Source organism: Myodes glareolus, chromosome 17 (genome assembly GCF_982192425.1).
Source record: "Myodes glareolus chromosome 17, mMyoGla1.1, whole genome shotgun sequence".
NCBI classification, from domain to species: Eukaryota; Metazoa; Chordata; class Mammalia; order Rodentia; family Cricetidae; genus Myodes; species Myodes glareolus.
The window spans coordinates 16,048,265-16,073,635 of NC_142042.1; the positions used below are offsets into that span (position 1 = coordinate 16,048,265).

A 25,371-nucleotide genomic window follows, 5' to 3' on the forward strand; every position below is an offset into this window, starting at 1 on the left:
ACTGAGAAAGGTACTGAGCCATATGGCTAACATAGATAATGATAATGGATTAATATAAGTTACAAGGACTAATAAGAAGCCTGACTTAATGGGCCAATCAGCTTTATAACTTATAGAGATCTCTGTGTGATTGATTTTCTCTGGGACTTGCCGGTTGTGGGGTACCGCGCGGGAACAGATACCCCAACAAGCTGGCCCTCATGCTACACCTAAGAGGAAAGTTTAGAGCTGACAGAAGACAAATTAGGAAGTAGTCTACAAGAAATGGTCACAGGAGACCACTTCCTACATAGAACCCTAGTAGCACAGATAATAAGAGCAACAATGAATAAATGGGACCTCCTGAAACTGAGCAGCTTCTGTAAAGCAAAGGACACTGTCATTAAGACAAAAAGATAATCTACTGACTGGGAGAAGATCTTCACCAACCCCACATCAGACAAAGGTCTGATCTCCAAAATATATAAAGAACTCAAGAAACTAGACTTTAAAATGCTAATTAACCCAATTAAAAAAATGGGGCACTGAACTGAACAGAGAATTCTCAACACAAGAAGTTCGAATGGCCAAAAGACACTTAAGGTCATGCTCAACCTCCTTAACGATCAGGGAAATGGAAATCAAAACAATTCTGAGATACCATCTTACACCTGTCAGAATGGCTAAAAGCAAAAAACACCAATGATAGCCTATACTGGAGAGGATGTGGAGTAAAGGGAACACTCATCTATTGCTGGTGGGAATGCAAACTTGTTCAGCCATGTTGGAAATCAGTGTGGCGGTTTCTCAGGAAACTGGGAGTCAGGACCCAGCAATTCCACTCTTGGGAATATGCCCAAGAGATTCCCAATCATACTACAAAAGCATTTGTTCAACTATGTTCATAGCAGCACTATTTGTAATAGCCAGAACCTGGAAACAACCTAGGTGACCCTCAATAGAAGAATGGATAAAGTGTGGCACATATACACTTTAGAGTTTTACTCAATGGTAAAAATCAATGACATCTTGAATTTTGCATGCAAATGGATGGAAATAGAAAATGCTTTACTGAGTGAGGTAACCTAAACCCAAAAAGAGGAATATGGTATATACTCATTCATAAGTGAATTCTAGCCATAAATAAAGGACATTGACTCTATAAAAATTTTAAATCACCCAACCTTCAGATCTTCAATGGTGCTCCCTCTTGGAACTCCTTCCCACTTAGGGGGTTTCTCCTCAAGTGATTCTAGTTAAGTCTATTTTAGTGAACCATTGATTTTACTGGAGTTACTTACAAGAGTATGATGCTGGTTTTCTTACTGGAATATGTGTGACTGAGACAAAAGGAACTGTATCACTGAGCAGCTCAATGAACAGCCTCAGTTTTGATAACTCCAGTTCTTATCCAGTTCCTCAAACTTTACTCATAGGAGGCCAGTACACAGGCCATGACAAGTGAAAGTCATCCTGGGGCACCTCCCTTTCAAATCAAGGAAGTTCTTTCTCATTTTCCCCTAATAAATCCACATTCATGTGCCCCACTTCTTGTTCCTGTTTTCTATTCTTGGGCATAAGTCACTGAATTCAAAGTCTGAAGCTATCGGCTGGGAGTCACTTGGGTAGATATCTTCCATCAAACTTTAACTTTCTCCAGAAGTGAAAGGACCAAATTCTTGACTCTATCACATTCAAAGAAGCCACATCATTGCCATAAGTAAAGGAAGACTTTTTGGGAGAAAGCGTTTGGTGAGATGTGGTATGCACTATGGATATAGACCTGCTGCCTCTGGCTTCCTCCCTCTGGCTTCTCCCTTAGTTTGCTCACCATCTCTTCTACTTGCAAAATCAGTGTTTAACAGACAACACAGGAGGTAAGACTTGAAGAAGACTTCCAAGGAAAGAGATAGATACTGCCCTACACCCTGTCAAAGAAAAGATGTGGTGAGGCCAACAAAGCATACTACCAGGAAATGAGTGGGTCTTTTCTTTCTTTTTTAATAGTTTTTTATTGCTTTAAAAATAATACCAAGTAAAATTCTCACTTCCTCTCCTCCTTCCACTTCTCTCCTGCTTCCTTCATACACCTTACCCCCTCCAGTCCTAAGAGAGGACAAGACACCCTACCCTGTGGGAGTCCAAGGCCCTCCTCACTACATCCAGGCTGAGCAAGGTATGCATCCAAAGAGAATAGGATCACAAAAAACCAGTACATGCAGTAGAGACAAATCCCAGTGCCATTGTTATTGGCACTTCAGTCTGCCTCAATTGTCAGCCACATTCAGAGAGACTAGTTTGATCCCATGCTCATTCATTCCCAGTCCAGCTGGAGTTGGTGAGCTCCCATTAGCTCAGGTACACTGTCTCAGTGGGTGAACCCCTCGTGGTCCTGACTTCCTTGCTCATAGTCTCTCTCATTTGGTTCTTCAACTGGACCTTGAGAGCTAAGTCCAGTGCTTTGATGTGGGTCTTTGTCTCTGTCTCCATCCATCGCCAGACAAAGGTTCTATGGTGATATTCAAGATAGTCATCAGTCTGTGACTACAGGACAAGACCAGTTCAGGCACCCTCTTTCCACTACCCAGGGTCTTAGATAGGGTCATCCCCGTGGACTCCTGGGAACCCCTCCAGAGTCAAGCCTCTTGCCAACCCCAAAATGGCTCCCTTAATTAAGATATCTCCTTACCTGCTTCCGTATCCATCCTTCCTCCATCTCAACCATCCCACTTTCCAAGCCCTCTCCAACCCTTCCTTTTTCTCCTCTCCTTCCCCATCCTCCTTCCCTCTACCCTCTCTGCCCCCATGCTCCCAACTTTTGCCAGGCGATCTTGTCAGCTTCCAATTTCCAGGTGGATCTATATATGTTTTTCTTTGGGTTCACCTTGTTACTTAGCTTTTCTAGGATCACAAATTATAGGCTCAATGTCTTTTGTTTATGACTAGAATCTACTAATGAGTGAGTATATACCATAGTCATATTTTTGGGTCTGGGTTATCTCACTCAGGATAGTGTTTTCTACTTCCATTCATGTGCACGCAAAATTCAAGATGTCATTGTCTTTTTACCACTGAGTAGTACTCTAATGTGAAGATGTGCCACATTTTCTTTATCCATTCTTCCATTGAGGGGCATTTAGGTTGTTTCCAGGTTCTGGCTATTACAAATAGTGCTGCTATGAACATAGTTGAACAAATGCTTTTGTAGTATGATTGGGCATCTCTCGGGTAATTCCTAAGAGTAGTATTGTTAGATCCAGAGGTAGGTTACCTCCCAGTTTTCTGAGAAACCACCACACTGATTTCCAAAGTGGGTGCACAAGTTTGCATTCCCACCAACAATGAATGAGTGTTCCCCTTACTCCACATGCTCTCCACCATAAGTTATCATTGGTGTTTTTGCTTTTAGCCATTCTGACAGGTGTAAGATGGTATCTCAAAGTTGTTTTGATTTGCATTTCCCTGATAGTTAAGGAAGTTGGACATGTCATTAAGTATTTATTGGCCATTTTAAAAAAAATGGGGGACTGAACTAAACAGAGTGGGTATTTTCTCTGATTATCTATATAAAATCCCGAGACACAATGTTTTGAAAAAGAAAAAGTGAATAGACTCCAGCTAAATGCAGCATTAAAGCCCCAACTTCTACTCCTCTCAGCTGATGAAATTTGTCCTAATAGGACCCATTGTCACTGACTTCCTCTGTAGCAGGGGATCACATCAAACAAACTCACACAAAAAATAGGGGCCAAACACAATTGTGGCAATGTGTGACAGTCAAAACCAAACTACAGGGTGTCTTAATATCAAAACCGTCAAACATGGGAGAGGTTCAGTTATTAGCACTGACTTAAAGTCATAGAAGGGATGATGGTTCCTCAAACCCAAGCAGTGTGAGTTTTGGCCAGCTGGGACCCTGACAAGACAAAAAGACAAGAGCAATATGACAGCCTGAGGAGGAAAGGTAAACCTTCAGTCCACAGCCTGATTGAAGTTCCTCACCAGCTGAGGAAGTAGAATTCCAGCACAATTAACATTTGTTGTAAAGGTTACTGACACAGAGTTAATATTCTGTTTCTGTGTAGGTGGTTTATGTTAAAGCAATAATGAACCACAATTAAGGCCTGAGTGTGACCTTATTCCCCAGACATTGTTTGACAATCTATAATAAAACTGTTAAATTTTGTTGGTCAAGAAGGACCCAGAGACCCCTAAAACAAGCAGGCCATGACTAATGATCTCAGTGGTCTATCAGAATTATATGGTAATATACTATTGCTGAAGGTACCTTACACTTTGGTTGCAGGACACTGAAAATTCAACCTGGAACTGAGTAACACACTTCTTTCCAACTCTCTGCATCTCAGTGCTAGAATCGTTGTGGGAGACTGGGGGAGGGACGGCATCACCAATGGTTACATTAGGATGCGGACCTTTTCTGTGACAAATGATGGAAGACATTCACTCAAGTCATTCCCGGCTGGTTGCTTCCCACTTGAGTTCACTGCCTCATGCCCAAGAGGAATAAAATAACACAGACTAAAACAAACAGTGAGAACTGAACTTGATTTAGTAGTGGGAAATGAAAAAGAACTCCTGAAATTGGGGAAAGGGCTTTGTCAAGGGTGGAATTCCACCATACTGCCCTGCCCAGTGGCTTTTTAAAAGTACTATTTAGTGAACTGGAGAAGGGCTGAGGCTTTCTTTATTGAGTACATTTGTTTGATTTTTCAGTAATGCTGCTGCCTTTTGTCACATACATTCCCGTAAGGTGGCCTCCCTGCAAACTCTTGTAAATAGTTCCGATAAACTCACTGGTTCAACAAAACTGGTCTTGATGATATTTTCTTGGTCTATTGCCAGCACCCTATCTGTAATGAGTAAATTTTTGTTCATGTCTGCCAGGAAAAAATCACATAATACTGATACGTGTGATAAACTATATAGACAAGTGAAATACTATCTGTCATTCCCTTCAGGGCCTCATTGAAGGTTCTCATTAACCTTTCTGAAGAGAGGCCTATGCTGTCATAAAGATTTCTACATATAAGAGAGTGCTATTCTCATATCTATTAAAAACGGCCCAGGACATAGGCCAGATAGCCTACATGCTAGATAGGGTTCCAATTCATTTCAGACAGATACTTTTTTCTTTCCTAGAAGTTGTCCTCTGTATTTATGTCTATATTGCATGTACTTTTGTGAAAGTATATGTCTGTGTCTTGTATATGTATGTGTGTGTGTGCATGTGTATGGAGACTTGAGGCTACACATGTACTTATGTGTGCATGTATATGGAGACTTGAGGCTGACATAGCATTTCTTCCTTGACTGCCCATTATTGGAAATAAGATAATAACCAGCTCAAGAGACTAGTAAAAATGAAGCAGACTTTAAAATATTTTAATTGAAATTTAATAACATCAGGGCTGGGTGTGATGGCCCAAGTCTTTAATCCCAGCTGTCAAAAGACAGAGGCAGATGAATTCAGGATCAGCTTGAACTACATAATGAATCCCAGGCTAGCCCAAGTTTCTTGTTGAAATCCACTCATGTGTGTATGTGTGGGTGAAAAAAACAACAACAAAGAATAGGAGGCAATCAATTTGAGAAAAGTAGAAGGATGGAAGGAAGGGTGTTGAAAACACATGTGCGTACACACACACACACACAGAGAGAGAAAGAGAGAGAGAGAGAGAGAGAGAGAGAGAGAGAGAGAGAGAGAGAGAGAGAACGGTTTTAAATAAATCATTCTGCAGAAAGGATGCCAAAAGAGAGAAAAGGTAAAAATGTCTCCTGGGCTGATTTGGCACAAGGCAGTGCTTTCAATGCCTCCCTACCCCCCATTGTGAGAAATTCCTGTTCTATAGGCAGGATCTAATGGCTCATTTGGAGCTTGAGAATGCCCCCTTTCCTTTTCTCCTTTCTTTCTTTCTTTTTCTTTGTTCAGATGAAATCATTTACTAAGAGAAAATAACTTCCATCCTACACACACCGTTCAATCTTCTTTAATACAAAAGATTACCAAATGATTTTAAGGACCACATACTGAGGCGATGACAAGCGAAGATCAAGAAAAGCCAAGCAGAGATTCTCTCAAAATTAGTTTAGCAATACTAAACAAGATATTACATCAAATCCAGGAACACATTAAATTTATATTCCTCCCAAAGCAACTTGCCTTTTTTCTGATTGTGGACTCAGCCACTAGCAGACTACCTCTGCTTCTCAGTTCTCAAGAGTTCCGAAACAAACAGGCACCAGCTGCCAGCTAGGAGAGAGGGACCCAGGAAGAGAGGGACCTAGGAATAGAGATCCCAGGAGAGAAGTGAGAAGGAGAGAGGGAGCCTAGGGTTGAGATTGTCTAGAGGAGAGGGAGCCTAGGGGAGGAATAGGGTAATAGGTCCTTATGGGAGGGGGCGCCTACGGGAGAGGGTCTGGGGAGAGAGGGCCTTGGTGAAAGAGGCTCTAGGGTAAGGAGTGATCTGATTCCAATTTCTGAGATAGCTTTTTATTTTAACCATAGAGTATCCTGTTCTGAAGTCACCTAACAGATGCTCCCAGTGACTTCAGAAACAGAGGGAAGGAGGAGACAGCCTAGCAAGGAGCCATGTTCCTGAAGATGAGAGCCCACCTTTGCAGCCACCTTGCCTTGTCTGAAATAAGGAGGGTGGTGCAAGTTCTTTCAGAGGTATGTTATTTCAAACCCAGGCAGGTAGGTACCAAGTTATACTCCTAATCTTAAGAGATGGCCAGTTCTAGAATGGTGGTTGTGATAATCTTATCTGTGTTGGGAGGTCATTAATCTTCCTGGATCTGTGAATCTGAGAAAGCATCCCTCAGAGACTCACTTAAATGTCAATGTGGTTTTCTCTCCTCATATTCAGTCTCTGTATTTTTCTGGAAGCTTTCTTTTATTATGACAACTCCTATAGCCTGGGAATTGGGAATTCACTGGGCAAAGGCCAATGCATTTCAGCTATGTTACAGTAAGTTGTTTAGGTGAGCAGGGTGTGGGGAGAACACAGGACTCAGTGACAAAAATTGCAGTCATCATTAAAGAAGAGAGAAGAAAATTTTCAACTCAGGGTGGAGCATCATTATGTCTTAGGAATTTGCCCATTTTCAGAATTTTCTGTCATTCAGCTGTCTAGAATCATGGCTCTCATCTTTCCTAACACTGTAAGCCCTTAATATAGTTCCTCATGATGTGGTGACCCCAACCATAAAATTATTTTCATTGCTACTTCATAACATCATTTTGATACTATTATGTACTATAATGTAAATATATTAAATACAGGATATCTGATATGTGACCCTTGTGAAAGTGTCATTTGACCACTAAAACAGTTACAATGCACATTTGAGAACCCTTGGTCTAGAGAATTCTGGTCTGTTAAGTGGCACAGGCACCTTTAGGGGCAAAGCATTGTGTTATAGACTTTTAGTGTTTCCTTTAAGCTTGAGGAAGGGTCTAATTTAGTCAGCCACATCTGCAGCAGGCTTCTTCTCTCTGGATCCTCACATTGCTATAAAGGAAACAGCAGGTACCTTATTGAGATTCTGTGGTTCTCTGCTATCCTCACTTCCCCAGAAAGGGTCACGAGGTTCTCTAGGGTGGATCCTAGGAAATCAACAAGCACGCTGCCCTGATTCTGTAATTGTCACTTCCCTAATAGGAAGTTAGCAAGTTCCCTAAGGAGCAATAAGAGGCCTCAACCGGACTGCAGTGAGCACAAGTACCAGGTGCAGGGTGTTGAGGAGGCTGGAACACGCTGTTTCCCTCCATCACCTCATCTCTAACAACATGCCCAGTCCACTGAGTGAGTCTCTGGTTCTGGAGATTACACTTAAAAACAATATGCTATCTCATAATTTGTGCTCTCCAAATGGCAGCATACATGAGAATCATATATATTCTAGGTCTTATGGGAGTGCTTCTGAAAACACATACAGTTCAAAGATCTCTTCAAGATAAATATTTGAAGATTCTGCATTGAAAATTCTTTGTGTGACTGTTGACTCACTGCCTAGACTGGGTGGTTTCAGTTTCATAGCTCTCTGATCCACTGCGAAGGTTGCCAGGATTTCCAAAATCCCATTACTTGGGGGAAATACAGAAAGTCTCCTATCATTGCAGGAGGAAATAACAGAGAACAGAAGGAACCTATTCACCCACAGTGGGATCAACAGCGGGTAAGAGACTGAGTTACTTCTCTTTTCAGAGTTCTCTCCAGCTCTGAAGAGCTCTGGGGTCATAAGCTGGGCAGCGGCGAGAGGGCATTTATAAGGGTTAATTATTTTCTTAAAAACTACTGAACTAGGAAAGGCTGCTCCTGGGCATGGGCTGGAGCAAGGCATCAGATGAATCCTGTGTGGTATTATCTAGACAGCCAATCTCTAAATGCCACTACTGGGCTTGCTTTGAGTTAAGAGACCAGCAAACATGTTGTTGAAACAGGGCAAGGGTATGCATCAGGATTGTCTCTCTCTGTGTTCACCTTGTCTCTGCTGACAGGGACAACATTAAATAACTATGGTCAGTGATGGAGTTAACTTAGTCCTACTCCTACAGAAAGGGCTGCCTCCAGCTGATTTATATGGGGAAACAGAATGAGACACAGAGTAAGAGCCCTCGCCATAGTGAAGGACAAAGAGAGGAAACACTTTCTAGGTGTAAAAACACAGTTCCAACTTAAAGAGAATAGCAATTTATTCTGGAGTCAAATGTGAGTGATGATGACCCAGGAACAGAGATTCATGTCATCCCAAACACCACGTTATACCGTGGTGAGTCTCCTCCAATTTTTATAGCTGTAGAGCAAAGAAAACTTTGGCCCTTGCCCATTTAAAATGTACTGGAACATCAGGTTATGATAAAGTGAGAGAGCCTCAGATGCTATCAAATCTACCCCTTTGGGGAGGTGAGGATTAGGGGTCTCTTTGTACATTCCAGAAAGGATTTGACTTGATAATCACAGGAGGGTAAGCCAAGCACAGACATTCCCAAGAAATGACCATGGAGACAGCTAAAGGTAAACTGGGAAAATCTGGGTCCAGACTTAACAACATTCCAAGTAGGTCAGTCAGCCTTGTGGGTTCATTAACACAAGTGGGGCTATTTTCGGGGAACTTCCAGTCACAGCTGGAACCTGAGTGAAAGACAATCAGGGCAGTGACATGCTTTCTATCACACAGCTGACCTGACTTCCCAGCAGATCTCCTTTTTCAGCAGTGCAGAGACACTCACTCCTAGGACCCACTCAGTTCTTACCCCTCCCCTGCTCCTGTGGGAATCAAACCCTGTGCTTTACCAAAGGGTTTCCTTTAAGAGTCCCTCACAGGGCTAAAGATGGTGTCTCATTTGCTTTATCTGCCACCTGCTCATCTCTCAGTCAGTTATTCCAGCACTTCTGAAAACCCCCCTCTAAATTTCTGGCCACCAGCCTCCCTCCCTTATTTAAAAATTGTCACCATTATTGATTCCCATCTTCTATTTTCCCCACTCCTTCACTTCCTTTTCTTCTCATTTATTTCTCTCTTCTCTAATAAGCAGGAAGTCGAAACAGAAACACCTAAAGGTGTACAGCAGGAGGTAATGGATTTCCTGTGACCCTGGCCTCTCTGGCACTCTTGACTTGCTCCCTGCTCTCTTACTAATCACATCACAGGTGCTTTCAGCAATATCCAATGTTTAAAATTTCTTTTGCAAATATTGCAGTATTTTCAATATTTACTTTCTCATCCTCTCTGGTTTAAGTTCATTTAGTGTATAGTTAATGAAGCTTATGGGGTTTTTTATTTTAAATTTCCTTTCATTTTACATACTAACCATGGTTTTTCGCTACTTCCCTCCTTCCATTCTCCCTCTACCCCTGTCTCCACTCCTCAGAGAGAGTAAGGCATGGGGAGTCAACAAACCCTGGCATATCAAGTTGAGGTAGAACAGAACCCCTCCCCATTTCATCATGGCTGAGCAAGGTATTCCACAGTAGGGAATGGGCTTCAAAAAGCCAGTTCACACACCAGGGATAAATCTTAGTTCCACTGCCAGGGGCCCAACAAACAGAACAAGACACACAGCTGTCATTACCATTCAGAGAACATAGTTCCATTCAGCTGTCAGTCCAGAGTCCATGAGCTCCCACTAGCTTGGGAGCTGTCTCTGTGAGTTTCGCCATCATGGTCTTGACCCTGCTCTCTTGCTCATGTGATCCCTCCTCCCTCTCTCTGACTGGGCTCCAGAGGCTCAACCTAGTGCTTGGCTGTGAATCTCTACACCTGCTTCCATTAGCTACTGATTGAAGGTTCTTTCATCCTCTCTGGTTTAAGTACATTTAGAATATAGCTAGTAAAGCTTATGATTCAGGGTATAACTTTTTTATTTTAAAATATATATCCTGACCACAGTTTCCCCTCTATCTACTTCTCCCAGCCCTTCACCCCCATATTCCTTCTCTCCCAGACCCACTCCTCTTCTGTTTCCCTTCAGAAAAAAAGCAGGCCTCCCTATTAGCTGAACATGGCATAGCCAGTTACAATAAGACTAGGCACAACCCCCAGATCAGAGCTGGGTGAGGAAGCCCAGTAGGAGGAAAACGGTCCCAAGAGCAGGCAAAAGAGTCAGAGACACCCTCCCCTGACTCCCACTGTCAGGAGTCCAATAAGAACACCAAGTCACATAACCATAACATAGAAGCAGAGGTGTGGTAAGATTAATAAAAACCCAGAGACAGAAATTAGGGTTCATTGTGAAGGTCAGAAAAACAAAACAGTCAGCCAATGGAATATTTGAGTATGGGAGTTGTAGAATGCTAAATCATTTCTTTGACATTTTACATAAAATTCTTAATAGTTTTATAATTTTCTAAATGAATACAGATTTTCACTCACTAGCTCACTGATACATACAAAACTGAAGAATTTTAGTTCTTTGCCTTCGGGCTGCTACAAACTAATTCGGATCCATCCTACTTGAAGACAGGAGACAACCCTGAAAATGGCCTCAGAGACCTGCATGCCAGACCCCATGTACTTGATTGAGAATGTGAAAGGGCAACTGAGGCCTAATCAGAAGGCCCTGGAGATCCTGTCGGCCATCACACAGCCTGTGGTGGTGGTGGCCATTGTGGGTTTCTACCGCACAGGTAAATCCTATCTGATGAACAAGCTGGCTGGGAAGAACACAGGTGAGTGCCTCCAACACAGCTGTGCTGGGTCCCCTCTGTCTACCTACATCATCAGTATCAGTGTCCAACATACAAGTGTGAAGATTTAATATTTCAGCTACAGCTGAGTTGTTTGTTTAGTTGTTGTTTGTCTTTGAGACAGGGTCTTGCTATGTAACTCAAGCTATCTTTCAACTCATGATTCTCCTGCCTTAGGCTCCAGAGTGCTGGGACTATTGCCCTGCACCATCACAAGAAGTTCCTATTTTTTCCTTTAAAAATCATTTCTTTTCCTAGATGAAAGCAATAGTAAAAATGACTAATTTATATATTAATAAACTTTAACATGTTATTATGTTTCTTTCTATAACAAGAAGTTTCCACTGGTGTCTAAATTTTAAAAAGTTGCAATTCATATTGTCTACTTTAGATTTTTTTGTATTGCTACAAAATATCTACCATAAAATTTACAACTATTGTTAAACATACAGTTTTGTGGCAGTAGGGATGTGATGGATATGAAAGACAGGAATAGGCAGCCTCATTTCATACAATCTAAAATTCTCCATTATGTCAAAATGCTCAACCTTTAAGCAACGGTGTGATTTGTGGACATTGGTGATAGATAACACTATGAACATACTCCATTATAAATCAAGACACCTGCATCAAGATCAGAGTCCCTATCTATAATATCCACAGGAATATGGGAGAAATCATTGGCATGACAAGAAGTTTTATTAGAGGTCCATTAGTTGAAGAAGGGAATGTTTCTGCTCATGGAGATCAAAACTGTTATGGGACTTTTCTAAATTTTAACAGCTGACACTGATTACATGCTAACATGATGACAACTGAGCATAATGTAGACCAGTAACCTTAAAGATGACTTTAAATGATGATGGGTAGTCTACAGATATCAAAAGTATTTTAGTGGTTTATCTGTAATCATAAACTTACTCTACTCTTTTCCTATTATTAGCAGCTATATTTGAAATCCTGTTGATTCTTCCCCAAGCAGAATAAAGATTATTTTCCCATATTTTTGACCAGTTTTTAGGACTAAGGCATCCCTAAACTATATCCCAAATACCAGAAAGGCAAAGTAGTAGTTAACAGCTTTTAAAGGGTTTAAAAACTGTTGGGGGTGTGTGGCTCAGTGGGTAGAATACTTGCTGTCAAACATGAGGACATAAATTCAGATCTCATCACTATTGTGGCAAACCAGATATGGTGGTACACACCTGCAAGGCTTGCACTAAAGTTGGGGCAAGTGTACACAAGAGGATCCTTCAGATCTACTGGTAAGCAAGCATAGACAACAGATGGGCTCAGGAGAGGAATTTAGAACACGGTCATGCTGTTTACTGGAAGTGGTGGAGACCAGAGATAATTATATTAAACAAATTAAGTCAGACTCAGAAAGACAAATATATTTTTCTTTGATATATACATCTTAACTGCTTATAGAGACATAAAATTACGTATATATAAATTATACGAAAGTCAAAATAAAACTCTCTAGGGAAACAATGGGGGCTAGTGGAAGGGGGAAGCATGAGGAGAAGGGTAGTGGCACGGGAATATGATAAACAAACAATATTTGCTTATATAAAAATATTCTTCTATGACATAGCACCAAGTATGGTGAATATATGCCATGAAAAGTATGAAAGCAATTTGTGATCAAAAAGAATATTTTTAAAATAAGCATTCTGACAACTCCATGGAAATAATGCTGACAATTCAGATAAGTCAACTACTCTCTCAAAGAAAGCATAAAGCACTAAATTTACTATATTTGTTATTCCTGATTTGGTTCAATAAAATACTGGGCAAAAGTAATTGAAGGAAGGAAGGGTGTGTTTTGGTTCACAGTCTGAAGGTACAGTCCGTCATGGCAGGGGTGTGAGGAAGATGATGTCATGTTGCATCCACAGTGAGGAGACACAAAGAGATGAATACTGGTGGTTCAATCAATTTCTCCATTTTATTTGGCCAGAAACTTTAGGTGATGGAATTCTCTGTCCACAGTTAGGGTAGTTCTGCCCACCTCCATTAACCAAATCTAGGCACTCCCTCACAAACATGCTTAGAGGTGTGTCTCCTGGGGGAATAGAGATCTTGTCCAGTTAATACTCAATATGACTGTCACACTCCTTTAGGATAAACAGGGTCACCTGAATTATATCTACTCAAGAAATTAGATTTATAGCTAAAAAAAAAATCAAAAAACTACTTTTCTGGATCTAGAAGGCTTTCTTTTACTGTACATGTAAAGAAGAAATTATATAAATTTTACAGATATGCTTTCCCAAAATACAAGAGGAAGCATTTCCTAATTCATCCTAAGGCAAAAGCATTGTCTCAATGCCAAAGTCCAGTATAAAACAATAAAAATCAGAGAAACCACAGATCAACATCCTTCATGTACTGAGATGCAAAATTCCATGACCAAATAATAGACAACAAAATCCAGGAATGTACAAAATAGTTTACTTATATCAGGCAGGGTTTATCCTAAGGAAAATGGATGAAGCAAAAACATATAATTTCCTCCACTGAAAGCTTAAGAAGACAAAACAAAATGCTGGGTTCCACAAACAGTTATATGAAAATCCTGACTAAGCATCTATGATCAATAAAACAGTCCACAGAGCATTCTAAGTCTTATCTCCTGTTTCATTTAATGTGGGGTTTGGGATTTGAAGTGGTTACTGCTTGCTACATTTTTTTTGTTTTGTTATAGGGTCTTTTTATACTGATCAGACTACCCATAAATGTGCACCAATTCATCATTAATACTTCCCAGGTATTGGAATTGTAGGTATGCACCATCACAACAAGCCAGATGTCAACTTTTTTAACGCAATAAAAAGCAGCTATTAAAAGCCTTCACCAGCATCCTACCTACTGTGACAGTAAATGTTTGCCTCTCTGACCTAGGAAAAATCCTAGGGCTTCCATTCTCACCATTCACATTCAACCTGAAATTGGATCCTAAAGGCAAAAGGATCAGAAAGGATAGAATAATGCATTCTTTGTTTGTAGACAACATGAATGTGAAAATCCCAGCGAATCCACAAAACTATTTTGACAGCTAATTAGTGAGTCCCCAAATCTGTCTCAGTGGAGAAAGCTCTCAGACACAGTCAGATTCTGAGATTCCTGGAGCAGGATTGCCATTTTGGACTGAGGTAGAGGTAAGAGTCAGTGACTGGCTGTTTTTCTTTTCTGACCCTCAGATTGAACCCAAATTTCTGTCTCTGGACTTTTATTAATTGTGTGACATTTTCTGCCCAATATTCATAGTAGAAATTCATGGAAAAATCCATTTTCCTGAGTTCTTTTGTTCAGTGGCATAGGCCAGAGGCAGACCCAAACCTAGCCACCAGGGTTTGGGAGAAAAACTAGTGCTTCCAGCTCCCATTCAACCCAGTACAACTTCCTCTCCTGCCCTGACTGTCTGTCCTCAGCTTGCAATAGTACCTTGGGCTTGCTGCCACACTGCATGGCACCCATACAGCTTCCTGTGGCTCCTGTGGTCCGTATGACTTGCTGCCATCCCCATATGTGGCTCCCATGCTGTTATTGCAGTTCCCTTGGCTCCTGCAGCCAGTATGCACCCACTGCAGGACTACCCTGACCAGCATCTCCTTAATAAAAATCCATTCAGTTTGCTTTGGAATTCTGCTTAAAAAATTCACAGGTTAGCATCATTGAAACAATTAATACCAGATGCTTAATTTAAAAATTCAGTATCTCTGAAATTTTTAGTAGTACAACTGGAACACCTACTGGTCCACATCATTATTACAACTTAAAATTCTCATTTGAACCAGGATTTTAGCAGAGGAAAGTCATTTGATAATGACAGATAATATCACCACTCAGTAATTTAATAACCTTTTCCTTTCTCCTATAGAGGGAATATAAAAGAGGTATATGACCTACCTGGGATGTATACATTCTTAGACATAGCTTCTATTAGTTTGATAATTCATATTCTATTCTTAAAGAAATTTTTTGATAACAGAGTCAAGAATGAGAAACTTTTAGAAATAATAAAATCTTTACAGACTAGTAGTGAGAAGTTGGCTGAAAGGATTCATAAATTGATAATGATAATCATAATTTTGCAGAGAAATTCACCCAATGACAACTGGTTGTGAAACCTCACAGAATGGTTCTGAGAGATTATCTGAAAGGATTCATACTGTTGAAAATGACAATTAAAATCTGTTAAAAAGTTATGACAAGCTAGCAAATAGAACATCCCTCTGGGAAGGCAATCTATATGCCATCCAAATAATCTCTTAGGATGAGAAGATATCATTAATGGATAAACATTAAGACTTGAAATTATATATACATGATCAGAACCAGAAATTAATTGATTTGATGAAATCATTAGGAATTTTCACAGGTCAAGAATTTCAGATGCTACAAGTGAGTGTGGTACATAAATTTAAAACCACTGAAGAACTTGTCAGAACTGATAGACAAGGAGACGAGGTATACACAAAAGAGAATAATAAAGGCTTAACATTGTCAGTACCTCTCAGAGACAGAGATGACATACCAAGAGTTTTAGCTACTTATCAAATTACTATTTCTGATGAGCAAATAATAAATACCCAAAATGTAAATGGGAACCTACATGTATGAATGATCTAAAATATATTAAGCAAGCAGTAGTATCTTATGGCATCCATTCGCCATATGTGAAGCAGATGGTAAAGACATAAACTTCAAGAAATAAGGTTACTTCACATGATTGGCTTCAGTCAGTCTCAGCTCTATTAGAAGATGGTCCACAGTTATACTGGATGATTTACTGGGAAAAGAAAGATAAGGCCCTGAACATCAAGATAAAGTCAATGGTTTTCAGACATCCCAAGATCAAATTCTGACAGAGGGCTGTTTGCAAATCTGGATAGTCAAGCTATATACAATGAACACATCTTGTCCCTATGCTATACAGAAGCCTTGAGTGCTTAGGACAAGATTCAAGAACTAGGAAGAATAATTGAATCATACAATAAGGTTATGCAAGGCCTAAGATAATCCTTTAGTGACTTTTTGCAAAGATTAAGTAAAGCTATACACATAGAAGTGCAGGTCTAGAAGTTAGAAGAGAATTCATTGCATCTCTGGCTTTTCAAAATGTTAATTTAGAATGCAAAAAGATACTTGGGCCCTTAAAGACCAGATCAACACCAGTGGATGAATGGATCCTACATACAGCCAATGTTGAGTTCCCTGACTATAACACTGAGGCTTGTATAGAAGAAATAATTTCCAAAGGTATGAACCAAATAATTTAATTGTGATAGAATAGGCTATTTGAGAAGAGATTATAGACAGGGCATTCCTAAAAATAATATTTCTTTTGGGAATAACATAAATAGAAGGGCCTAACCTTCTGAATTATGCAAAAGATGTGGCAAATACTGATACTGGCCCAATGAATGTAGATCAAAAAGAACAAAGAAGGTAACCCACTACCATTGGAAAATTCCTTGGGGGACCTTTGCAGCTTCCCAGGTGGAAAGTGGTTCAGCCATTTCCAGTCACTGTGGAGGACATATAGCCCCAGGAAAATTAGAAAATCAATGCCTGTTGTAAAACACTGTATTGCTCTGGATGATCGAAAAACCATGGTTGTGGGAATTGCTGCCCCGAGTTACATTTCCCTGCCCCCATTTGAGGTGCTTATCTGCAAAGAATCATAACTTCCCTCTGCTCCTGGAGTTGGATAAGGAAGTTTGAGTGCACGTGATTATTCCTTGATCCCTGCTGGGGTCAGGTGACAGTCCCTACTGGGGACAGGTGAAGGTTGAGTGCACGTGATCAGTCCTTGATCCCTAATGTGGTCAGGTGACAGTCCCACCTGGGGTCAGGTAACAGTCCCTTCGCAGCCACTCCTCTTTCGGTGCCATGGTATAAAACTAGCCCCAGCAGAACAATAAAGAAGCAGCTGTTCCACCTCAACCTCGTGCTCTGTGGATTCATTTAACCTGGACACCCTCCGCTGAGACTCGTGGTTCCAGACCATGCTGGCGCGGTAATTGGAGGCCCCCACCGAGATTGGAAAGGTGAGGATAGTGAACCGGGTCATCCTGTAGTCCGGCCAGGATGCATTGGGGATTAAGATTTAATTAAGAAATAAGAGATACTTAGATAATTAAGAGATAAGAGATAATTAAGAAATGGGGAATACCCTGGGTAAATCAGAGCTAAAGTTTCAGTTAAATAGGTTATTGGAAGAACAGGGAACAGCTGTAAAAACTAAGACTTTAGAAGATTTTTTTAAAACTATAGAAACGTGGAGTCCCTGGTTCATCACCAGTGGAGCCCTCAATATTTCTGAATGGGAACAGGTTTGCGGGGATTTTCAAAAAAATTTTGAGAAAGGAAGTTCCTGAAGTCCTGCCAATTGCCATGCTCTCCCTTTGGAGACTGATCAGGGATGCTTTGCTTACAGAGAAAGCCCGGGTTAAGCAGGCATTGGAAGCAACTAAAGAGGTGTTATCTAAGATTCAAGATAGTGAGACTAAGCTTGCTCAGCCTGGAAAGGTAGAGGAGAGAAAGATTAAAAAGAAAAAACCTCCAGACAGGGAGGGGAAAATGAGTCACAGGAGAGTTTCCTCTCAGAATTTAGGGGCTCGTCCCAAGCTCACAATTTTCACCTACTGGTGTTTTTTTGGCAAGGGGGACCCATTTATTGGTTACATTTACCCACTTCCCCTAAGAAGGTAGTGACCCCATATTATGAAATGGTGCTAAAGCTTCTATGGAAGGCATATGATTTCAGTTTACAAGTTTTTGGCAGGATCCCAAATAAATTTCTAATCCCTTATCAAAAAGAGGAAATAACAAGGCTACAGAGGGTTCAAAATGGATGGACCTTGTTCATCGTGACCACTGGAGCCATTTTTGATGACCATTATCCTGATTCCTGTTTAATTTCATTTTTTAAGAATCATCCTGTTACCTTTCCAAGAATTATTAAAACTTCCCCCCTTAAGGGAGTGCGCTTAGTGTTTACTGATGGTTCTTCCAAGGGCTATGTGGTGGTGGTCTCTGATTCAATTAAAGAGAAGCAGCCCCTAGGTCCAATTTCTGCCCAAGCTGCAGAACTCACGCCCTGCCTTATGGCCTTTTCTCTTTTCAAGGATCAACCCTTCAATTTGTATACTGATAGTATATGTGTGGCAAGGATTGTTGGGCCATTGGAAATCTCGCCATACATATTACCTACCTCTCAGGTTTTCCACCTTTTGGTTCATCTGCAAAGTCTTATATGTCAAAGAGTGTTTCCTGCCTTTGTTGGCCATATTCGGGCCCATACTGATCTGCTAGGGCCCTTGGCAGAGGGAAATAAGCTTGCAAATTCCCTCACCTGCCCAATGGCATTGTTCCTTTCTGAGGAACAACAGGCCCATCATCTTCATGAAAAGTATCATTTAAATGCCTCTTCTCTAAAGTTTCACTCTGACTGTACTCTAGCCACAGCTACTCAAATCACATCCCAATGTCCAGCTTGTGCTCCATTTCATAATGCCCCCAATGAAAGTGTTAATCCTCGAGGCCTCCATCCTAACCACCTTTGGCAGATGGATATTATCCATTTGTCTCAAGCTGGCAGACTTAAATTTTTACGTGTCTCTGTAGACACTTATTCCAAGGTAATTTATGCCTCCGTTTATTCAGGAGAAAAGATTAAGGACGTTATTTCTCATTGTCTACAGGTTTTTGCCTATATAGGCATCCCAGATTTTCTCAAAACAGACAACGGACCAGCTTATTCCAGCCAAAGATTTGCAAAATTTTGCCAAGAACATCAAATTACATATACCTTTGGAATTCCATATAATCCCAAAGGACAGGCCACAGTGGAGCACACACATGCTACCCTTAAACAATTTTTTTTTGTAAAATAAAGAAGGGGGAGTATATCACCTCCCCAAATACCCAGTTATCTACAATTTTATGCATTTTAAATTTTTTAACAGTAGATAAACAAGGTCTATCAGCAATGTAGAGACATTGGCAGAAACCTTCTCAATCTCTGGGTTGGGTTAGATGGAAGGATAGTATCACGGGACAGAGGCAATCACCCACACCCATGTTGGCTAGGGTGAGGGAAGCCATTTGCGTTTTCCCTCCAGGAACCCAAAAACCCATGTGGGTGCCAGAGCAGAATGTTCGGCCAGTGGAGTCAGGTCCTACTGGTCCTGATAATATGGATTCAAGTGAAGAACATTGAGGGAGGCCTGAGATGGGCACTGGTGAGGAATCCACCCATACTGATGCCAGTAAGTAAAATAAGCTCTGTTTTTCCATCCTTTCATTCCATCAATTATACATTGGGGGTTCCTGCAGCAAATACAGCATTAGAAAGATCTTCATTGAGTAATTTAACGTTTGATATATCTCCTGCCCTCTGCTTCCGGAAGATTAGCAATATTTCAGAGATGCCTAGTATCTCTCTTTCTGGACCATGTGTGGTCCTTAGTAATTATTCTCTGGGAGATTTTTCTTCTAATTCTTCTGGGCATCCTTGTTTTGGATTGCGAGATATCTTTTACCCAATAAATTTTAAAAGAAATGTTTCTGGACTTCCAACTCCTCTGAGACCAGCTCCCTTATGTTGGAAGACGCCACAATCCTTCAGATTGTACTTACCATTATCTTGGGGAAATTGTGCTCCCACGGAACCATAGAAATTGGAGGGAGATAAATATTTATGGTGGTTTGGTCACTGACCTACTTCTAAAAACTCCTTGAGAGGGACCTTTGATTATTCCTATAGAAATCCTAATATGGCAGGAGTTTCACCTACATTCGCGGGCATGTTTCTCTGCGTCCTTCGTGCATGTACAGATATTAAGCCTTTAGCCCTTCAAAAGGTCTTGGCTTTCAATGTTACAGGCAGATTGAACACATCAGACATCTTTGAGTCATCCCTCCAGATTAATTATGCAGTGGGACTAAATTTCTCTATTGTCAACCTAGCTTGTGTTCTGCCTCCCTTTATGTTTGTCTCCTTTAATGGGTCGGTCGGGGAGGATGGTGTCCTTAATTGTTCTTCCAGCTCCTGCTTTTTGAGCAACTTCTGGTCCCCAATGGATGAGTCCATGCTGATGGTGAGAATTCCTGCTCTAGTTCTCCTGGTGGTAGAAGACCCACATGGTGGACAAGAACTTATCTTGTATTGAGAGAGAAGAGACTTTAGAATCACTGCCGCGGTCATCACAGCTATCGCCATATCAGCCACAGCTGCCACCATTGCGGGAATCTCCGTGTCCCAGAATGCAGCCACTGCAGAGACTGTTAACACTCTTGCTGCCCATGTTATCCAGGCCTTAGAGATTCAAACTACCATGGACTCACATATTCAATTGAGGGTGTTAAATTTAAATCAGCAAACAGCCTTATTGCAGGAACAGATTAATGTGTTGTGGATGGTACAACAAACTTTTTGTTCTCATTTTTATTATTCTGCCTGTGTGACACTTATGGAAGTGAAAAATATGTCCTTCGAGGTGCAGCGCCTTAATGCTTACCTTAGGGGGCCTTGGAATCATTCCTTTGTAAACTTTACTCACTCTTTGGTACATCAAATTATTGCAATTAATGAAACTCGTGTTAAACCTATATCTGCTGAGGGATGGTGGAATGCCATGGCCCAGGTTGGGGGTTGGGCACAGCAATAGGGAGGTGCCTTGTCCCTGGCGACCTTGGGACTAGTAGGGGTGGCAGTAGGCCTGCTCCTCTTAAAATGACTTCTAAACACCTTCACCACAACTGAGCTTGTCCACCGTCAGGTGTTACTCAGTCTGGCCCATGACTCTCCCGGAAATCATGAGGTATGGCTGCAGATGCTGAAAAAATGAGGGTCTCCAAGGACGGGCAACCTGTGAGAAGACCCCTCACCTAAGACAGGGCATAGGGGGCCCAATGACGGGTAAGGGAAGGTACTTCCCTCGCAGGACCTAAGACAGGACCCCTCATTATAAAATAAAGTAGGGGGAATTGTGGGAATTGCTGCCCCGAGTTACATTTCCCTGCCCCCATTTGAGGTGCTTATCTGCAAAGAATCATAACTTTCCTCTGCTCCTAGAGTTGGATAAGGAAGTTTGAGTGCACGTGATTATTCCTTGATCCCTGCTGGGGTCAGGTGACAGTCCCTACTGGGGACAGGTGAAGGTTGAGTGCACATGATCAGTCCTTGATCCCTAATGTGGTCAGGTGACAGTCCCACCTGGGGTCAGGTAACAGTCCCTTCACAGCCCACTCCTCTTTCGGTGCCATGGTATAAAACTAGCCCCAGCAGAACAATAAAGAAGCAGCTGTTCCACCTCAACCTCGTGCTTTGTGGATTCATTTAACCTGGACACCCTCTGCCAAGACTCGTAGTTCCAGACTGTGCTGGCGTGGTACATGGTTGGTGAATCAAAAATTCCAACAGAAAATATAAAGTGTATACTTTGGCAGAGTTCTATAAATGATCAAAGACCGAAACAGGGGATGAATAAATAGCATTATCTTTGAAAGACTATTTGACACAGGTACAGATGTGACTATATATAGTCCAGAATCTTCAGAATCTTGGATTCCAAATTTGTCTCTTCAGGAGGCAGATGTTCAATTCCTAGGAAGTGGAACCCTATATCAGGTAAAACAAATCAAGTGATGGGTTGACTACACAGGGCCAGAAGGACAGAGAGGGAGGTTGAGGACATATGTGGCAAATATATCATTGACTCTATGGGGTCATGACCTGTTACAATGGATACCCAGATTAACATTCCTGAAGTCTCAGAAATGGACCCTAAACCAACTACTATTTTTTGGAAGTATATTATAAGGTGCTATAAAAATAGTCACTGACCATTCGGGCTGTTCAACAACAAAGAACAACAACTGAAAGCTCTCAGAGCTACAAATGACACTACCTTTAAAATGGTTGGTAGACAAATCTGTATGGGCTAAGCAATGGCCTTTAACAATAAAGAAAATGCTGATTTTAGAATGGTTAGTATTGGAGCAAGTAGATACTCAGCATATTGAAGCATCAATCAGTCCTTGGAATTCTCCAGTATTTGTTGTTAAAATGGAGAATAGTAACAGATATAAGAACTGTTGATTAGGTGATTCAGCCAATGGTATCTCTACAATTTGAAGTCCTTTGCTTTCTCTATTGCCTAAAGGATGTTCTCTTATAGTTATTGGTTTAAAAGATTATTTCTTCACTATACCTTTAGAAGAAACAGACAAAAAAAATTGCCTTCACAGATCTTACTTATAATTTCCAGCCTGCTAAAAGATATCAATAGAAAATTCTCCCACATGGAATATTAAATAACCCCATTCTGTGACAATACTTTGTAAGTCAGCCATTGGAAAAGATACGTAAGCAATTTCCTGAATCTATTGGTTTCATTACATGGACATTTAACTATCTCATTCAAATGTAGATACCTTATAAATAATGTTTGAAGAAGTGAAGAAGTTTTGCTGTTTTGGGGATTGTAAATTGCTCCTGAAAAAAATACAAAGTGGATATTCTATCAATTATTTAGGTTATAAAATAAGTTTGTAGAAAATTAGACCACAAAAGTACAAATTATGAGAGATTTATTGCACACTCTTATGACTTCCCAAGTGTGCTAAAAGACATTTTCAATCTATGGCTCACTACTGGGATGAAACCCAATGAACTGAATCATTTAACCAAAATATTAGAAGGTGAAAAAACTTAAATAGTCCCAGAGAATTATCAGCTGAAACTGAGAGAGAATTGACTTTGATTGAAGAGAAATTACAGAAGGCATATTTGGATCGGGTGGATCCATATCTTAACTGTATTCTGATCATGTTATTCTCCAAATATTCTACAGAAATTTTAATGTAAAGAGAAAATATTATCTTAGAAATAATCTTTTTACCAAATAAACTGAGTAAAAAAATAAAAATTTATGTGGAATAGGTTTCTAAGTTAATTGTAAAAGGAAAATTGAGATTTTTTTCCTCAAAATTAGATGGAGTTCAATTGAAAATGGAATCATTCTGTTTGCTTGAAGTGAATATAACCAGAAACAATCGTTTTAAGTAAATTAAATTGGTTTCAGAAAGGCAAATATATGTTTTATGATTCTTGTAATATTTAACCACTAAATGCTTACACACAAAAACTCACATACAATGTGAAAGTCAAAGTGAAACTGTCTAAGAAAACAAAGGGGACTAGTGAAGGAAGAATCATGAAGAAAAGAGTAGGGGTGTGGGGATATGCTAAACATACAAGATATGCTTATATGAAAATGTCTTCATGTGACACAGCACCATATATAATGAATATATGTAAGAAAAATTATAAAAGCAGTTTGGGACCCCCCAAAAACATTTTTGAACAAAGCATTCAGACAGCTCTATGAGATTACCATTACCAAATCTGTTAAATCAACACACTTCTTATAGATAACATAAAACACTAAATCTCACTGTATTTATTACTTCCCTTGTTGCTGCAAAAAAATAAATACCAGCAAAAACAACTTCATTAAGGAAGGGTTTGACATGGTGGGAATATCATGATGGCAGGAGTGTGAGGAACCTGGTTATTTTGAATCCACATTTTGAGACACACACAGAGAGAGGAATGCTGGTGGTTCATTCAACATCTCCTTCTATTCAGCCACAAACTACAGCTCATGGAATTTTCTGTCCACCATCAGGATATATCCTCTCATCACCATTAACCCCATTGAAGGCGTAAGTCACAGACAATCCCACACCAGCTTAGAATTATGTTTAATAGAATGGTTATTTATTCAAAAGGAAAAAAACTTACAGATTACTGTCCCAGACAACAGCCCCTCCATGCGAACAGGAAAGGAGTCTAGGAGCCGGAAGCAGAGCCGGAAGCCAGAGAGCGAGAGGAGGACAACGGCTGCTTTTTTTAAAGAGAGAGAGACCACACCCCAATGGACTGGTAACTCAGCGGCAATTGTCTGAAGGAGCGGAAGGAGCTCCTACAGCATCTCCCCCTTTTGTTTAAGTAAGAGAATTCTAAGCCTACTACAAAATTATATACAATAAGTACAAACCTATGAAATTATATACAATAAATACAAATATCCTATCCTAACTAGCTTAAGTCTTGTATAACAAATAACTTGGCCAAGTCATGAAAGGAAAGTAACTACATTTATATAATCTTCAATCCAATCGAAGATCTGAGAAGGGAAATAATGTTATCTGAGTAATTAGGAAGTGCAATCAAACAACTTCCAGAACATGTAACAAATCACAAAAACAACTGGATACCTGGGCAAACACCCAAAGTCACGTTTGCAGCATTGAAGCAACCAACTTTGGCTAAGGCCTGAATTAACTGACAAACCATTTTCAAAGGCAAGAAACTTCAAAACTATCTTACCCTGTCTTGGCAGGATATGACAGTCCTGTTTTATCCATTTACGGATATTCTGTAACTCTGTCAGTAGTTGAGGTATGAGCATTTCTTTACCCAAAGGCCAGTTCTGCCAAGAAGAAAGGCTCCATGTGGAGTGTCTTTGGTGCTCAACATTCTCTCGGGAATAGATCAGTGTTGCCAGGAGCAATTGTGTCTCCCTACCGCAGAACTCTGAATTAGATTAAAGGCCATTTTCTACAGCTCTTTGAAGAGGTTGAAGATTATCTATCTATCCTGAATATAATCTCTATGTATCTAAAGAACCTGATTAGTCTAATTATAAATGATAAACTTAGATGACTGTTGATCTATATCATTCTTAATATCTATCTAACTTAAAGACTGAGATAATAAACAACTGTGCAATAAATGAGGACAATGTGACCTCCAAATATAAACAATGTGCAAGTATACATTGCAATATGGTACATATATATATCAATACATAAACAATATATAAGTATCTTAATCAGAGGTAGAAGTGTACAGTGCAATATGGTAAATATACATATATCAATACAATATATATATATATACATACCAATACATAAAAATGTTTTAAACAGAGGTAGAAGCATGCATGCATAAAATAGTCAACATAATTTAACTTTGTATCAATACATAAGAATCGATACCAATATTTTTGTCTAAAAACAATAACTCACAAGTACAAATCTATTATCCCATAATCTAATTATCCCTTTTTTAAAAAGATTCCTGCACTTATAAAATTCC

The 25,371-nt window shown here is 40.2% G+C and overlaps 1 long non-coding RNA gene across 1 annotated transcript; it reads left to right on the top strand.

The window, feature by feature from the left end:
- The first annotated feature begins 7,982 nt into the window (after positions 1-7,982).
- LOC148119328 (uncharacterized) lies at positions 7,983-21,511 on the top strand. The gene is made up of 3 exons (XR_015735293.1): positions 7,983-8,178; positions 10,963-11,171; positions 18,905-21,511. It is a non-coding gene; the product is annotated as an uncharacterized LOC148119328 (long non-coding RNA).
- The last annotated feature ends 3,860 nt before the right edge of the window (positions 21,512-25,371 follow it).